This window comes from Carlito syrichta, unplaced genomic scaffold (genome assembly GCF_000164805.1).
Source record: "Carlito syrichta isolate Samal-C Ts95f unplaced genomic scaffold, Tarsius_syrichta-2.0.1 Scaffold303367, whole genome shotgun sequence".
NCBI classification, from domain to species: Eukaryota; Metazoa; Chordata; class Mammalia; order Primates; family Tarsiidae; genus Carlito; species Carlito syrichta.
In genome coordinates, this window is record NW_007247463.1 from 203,751 (window position 1) to 208,819 (window position 5,069).

Genomic DNA, 5,069 nt, shown 5'->3' on the forward strand with positions numbered 1-5,069 from the left:
GTAGTGGCATGCTCCTGTAGTTCCAGCTACTTGGAAGGCTGAAGCGGAAGGCTCACCTCAGCCCAGAAGGTCCAGGCTGCAGTGGCCATGAGTGTGCCACTGTGAGACTCCAACTCAAAAATTAAAATTAAAATTAAAAATAAAAAAACTTAAAAATCAAAAAAAATTGTAAACAAAATATTAGCCTGGTATGATGGTGCGTGCCCATAGTCCCAGTTACTCAGGAGGCTGAGGCAGGAGGATCACTTGAGCCCAGGAGTCTGAGGCTTCAATGAGCTAGAATCACACCACACTGCACTCCAACCTGGATGACAGAACAAGACCCTGTCTCAAAAAGAAAAAAAATCAAAAGGGATTGATGATGGCTTTTATGGACTCATAAGGAAGAAGGGGGAGTAGAATGAGATTTCTAGGTTTCTGGCTTAAGGTAGCTACATGGATGGTGACCCCATTTTCGTGGATAACAGAACTCCAGAAGGCAACCAATTTAAAAGAGAGAGAGAGAGAGAGAGAGAGAGAAGGGCTAATTAATTAATCCATATTTGGACACATTGATTTTGAGATCTAAGAAGAGAGTAAAATAGATTAGAACCCACAGTAGAGGATTGCCTCTAAGAAAAATGGCTGTGCTGTTCATGTATAGGTGGAAATTGAACCCTTGAGTGTAGATGAAATACTAACAGTTAATATTTAGGCTGGGCATGGTGGCTCACACCTGTAATCCCAGCACTTTGGGAGGTGGAGGCAAGGTGATGCCTGAGCCCAGGAGTTCAAGACCATCCTGGACGCTTGGCGGGACCTCATCTTTGCAATTAAATTTTTAAAAAAATAGCCAGGTGTGGTGGGGCATGCCTGTGGTTCCAGCTACCTGGAAGGCTGAGGCAGAAGGATCACTTGAGCCCAGCAGGTTGAGGCTGTGGTGGCCGTGAGCATGCCACCGTACTCCAGTCTGGGTGACAGAATGAGACTCCGACTCAAAAACAAACAAACAAAAAAACAGTCAATATTAAATGGGTAGCGGAATGCATTTTGCAGCCCAGATTGAATGAGAGCCAATAGGAACAGGATTTCCCGGCTATACACAATTTAGTTTTTGAGCCTTCCAAGTAGATTCAATACCAAAGAGAGACAGAATTTTCAGCAGTTCATGTAAAAGTCCTGATGTGACCGTTTCAATTCTGGCTGCTATGGGACACGTAAGAGGTCACTGGGTAACAGAGAACAACAAGAATGCAAGAGTCTTTAAGACTAGACCTGTACAAAGATGTATCAGAGATACATTCCTTAGCCTTCTGTGCTATTGGGAATGCCCCATCACTAATGAGAACTTAGGGAAGACGTGCTACTTTCCTCCAAATGATAAGGGAAAAAGATCTTTGACTCAGGACAGTCCCGTCCTGACCATTTCTGTCTCTAACCTTAGTATCTTCTCTTCTTTGTCATCCTTTGGTGCCCAGTAGAACTTACCAGATTGTGTATCCTTTTGTCCTGTGGAGGAGGAACACAATTGGGTGGGACCCCTTTCTATCCTCAGCCCTCCTGATGTCAAGTGGAGTTTGTCCCAGATAAACTCCAAGGACCAGACCGATGTGATTCATCTCACTGTGTTTTCTTCCCACCAACAGGTCCTTGACTCAGTTTCCAATGCAGTGTCCGAGGGAAATAAACTTTGGGAGGACCCTCTTTGCTTCCAGGAGACCGGGTCTGAAACAGAGCTCTGGATCACAGGACCTTGGCTCTCAAGTCCTTCCCAGACAAAATCTGTGATACTAAATCAGGCAGTGTTTTATTATATATCTCCTGAATCAGAATAGATACGCTTCTTCAGAAACCGCACCCATTTTCTTCCACACACAGAACTGTCAAAACAATGGTTTCTTCAGAAACCGCGCCCATTTTCTTTCACACACAGAACTGTCAAAACAATGGTTTCTCTTTAATTTGGCTCCTAGCCCTCTTGTGAATGTGCTAAAGGCAAAAATCGGGCCATGAGACAGCAAAGTAACTACGGCAGGATGGACAGGTACGAATGCCAGGTCTCTAGGGAGATAATTCCTGATGTCTACACACAGAGCTCTGTACAACGGGAATGACTGGGCTTAGCACCCCCTCTGTGTTAAGTACCATGCATGTATTATCTAACTCCAATCTTGCAACAATCTTTACTTTGAAGATAAATAAAAAGGAAGTTTATAAAAAAAACAAAAATCTTGCCCCAAGTCCATCTTTTCCAACGACTGGGTTTCAGGATTGTGAAGTGCTTGCATGAACACAATTGTCACCTACCTAGACGTTCTATGCAGCATCCCAGGAACTGACCCTCAAAATGGCCAAACTCCTTTCAGTTGACAGGGTTTCATAGTGCATTTATTTTGCTTGTTTTCTTGTAATATTCATGGAGGCCGGGTGTGGCGGCTCAAGCCTGTAATCCCAGCATTTTGGGAGGCCAAGGCGAGAGGATTGTCTGAACCCACAGGTTCGAGACCAGCCCGGGCAACTTGATGAGACCTCATCTCTACAATAAATCCAAAAATTAGCTGGACATGGTAGTGTTTGCCTGTAGTTCTGGCTACTTGGAAGGCTGAGGTGGAAGGATCACCTAAACACAGCAGGTCAATACTGCGGTGGCCGTTAGCGTGCCACTGCTCTCCAGCCTGGGCGACGGATTGAAACTCCAACTCAAAAAATATATGTATATCTATTCATAGATGTTCCAAGCCCACCTGGGGAACCTGACATGCACTTCATAGGGAACATAGAACTTATTTTCTGCATGTCACCACTAGGCAAGATGTACCAAAATTGATTTTTACTTTCTATAGCCTACACCGTAAAAACGTAGATTTGAAATATGAACTTTTTTTTTTCAGTTGGAGTCTCACTCTGTTGCCCAGACTGGAGTGCAGTGGCCACTCCCGGTCGCCGCAGCCTGGACCTGGTGGGCTCCGGCGATCCTTCCGCCTCAGCCTTCCGAGTAGCTGGAACTACAGGCACACGCTACCACGCCGGGCTAATTTTTTGATTTATTGTAGAGATGAGGTCTCGCCAAGTTGCCCAGGTGGGTCTCGAACCCGCGGGCTCAGGCAATCCACTCACCTCAGCCTCCCAAGGCGCGGGATTACAGGCTGAGCCACCGGACCCGGCTTGAAATATGAACTTTTAATTACATATATAACTCTTGCATGCATCAGCATCCTGAGGGTACTGGCCAACTGGCCAAGTTTGGAATATTCTAGAAGTCAGAGAAAAGTAAATTGACTGTTTGGGAAGAGTTACGTCTAATAACAGAGAGTGAGAGACTTTCTAAAAGAAAATGATATTTCTCTTGGAATGGGCATTATAATGGGAAGACGTGCACATTCAGGAAGGAACGCAAAGGTTTTTAAAGGAAAAATGAAGAGAATTACATAATTATTTTGAATCCATTGTCCTTGGCTACAGGGATCAACGACTGGGGTGGAGCCCGTCTACGGAAACCGGGCAGCCGGTGGGCAGATGTCCAGGCCGACGTTTTTTTGTGCAAGGTCGTGATGATCTTTACACAAACTTGTGGTTTGTACCATCTCTTGTGATAGTTCCTGTTACCAAGCATCCCTGCGAGGGCCTCTCTCTTCACATCTTCCCCGGCCCCCTCTGTCAGAATTTTTAACACAAGTGACTCCATTTTGATTCTGATAAATTTCGCAGCCGAAGAAATCCTCAGGACTTTTCAAAGATACTGTGTTCTTAATTGTTGACACATATTAGTGGTACATGTTTTGGGGGGCATGTGGTATTTTTATACAAGCATATAATGAGTAATAATCAAACCAGATTAGCTGGGGTATCCACCGCTCAACCATTTATCATTTCCTACATACCGGTTCCACTGTTTTAGTTATTGTTAACTAGAGTCACCCTATCGTGCGACCAAATACCGGATCTTTTCTATCGAATTGCATTTTGGACCTCCTAGCCATCCTCCCTTTCCAGCTTGTGTTGACCATCATGTTGACCATCATGTCTCATTCAGTTTTTGCATTCATCCATTTCATTCATTTGCACTCATTCATTCATTTCATTCCGTTTTTTTCAGCTCTCACATGTGAGTGAGAACATGCTATATTTGTTTTTTTATGCTTGACTTGTTTCACTTATCATAATGACCTACAGTTCCATCCAGACATGACAGGATTACATTTTTTTATGGTTGAAAAATATTCCATTATTTTTCATGAATCAGAGTTTCACTCTTTTCCCCTTTTATCCCTTATCTTATACACACACACACACACACAATGGAATATTATGCATATTTTTGGGGAGAACCTCTTTGCTTCTAGGAGACTCTCAGTGTTTATTTCCCTAGGACACTGCATTGGAAACTGAGTCAACTGTTCCTTCCCAACAGGTGAGAAGAAAACACAGTGAGAAGAATCACATCGGTCTGGTCCCTGGAGTTTATCTGCGACAAACTCCACTTGGCATCAGGAGGGCTGAGGATTGGAAGGGGTCCCACTCAGTTGTGTTCTTCCTCTACAGGACAAAAGGATACACGATCTGGTAGGCTCTGTTGGGCACCAAAGGATGACATCTGTTCATCCACGGACGGGGACTTAGTTGGTTCCATATTTTGGCTATTATGAACAGTGCTGTAATAAGCGTGGAAACGTCTTTTCGGAAAACCAGTCTTTCTCCTTTGAGCACGGGAGTAGGTGTGTGCGTGCCCATGTTTTGAGTGGCAGCTGCCTGGGGCTCGTTCTCTCTCTTAGGCAATGTCTTAGCTGAGAAGAATGGACAGAGGTGAGATAAGGGATAAAAGGGGAAACAGAGTGAAACTCTGACTCATTAAAAAAAAAAAAAACCGGAGAAGATAAGTTGGTGTCAGTCCCATTGCTGGACATTTATTTGCATTTCTTTCGTCAGTTGGATGAGAGACACTCTCATTTCTATTTTACTAGCCAGTGCCACGGCACGTTATTTAACTCTTTTTTTTTTCCTGATTCGTTAGGAGGATAAAATTTGTTCCTCTGGAAGTCAAGCACTTTGTAAATGTGTGTTCCCTTCCCCCTTAGACCCAAAGTGGAGTG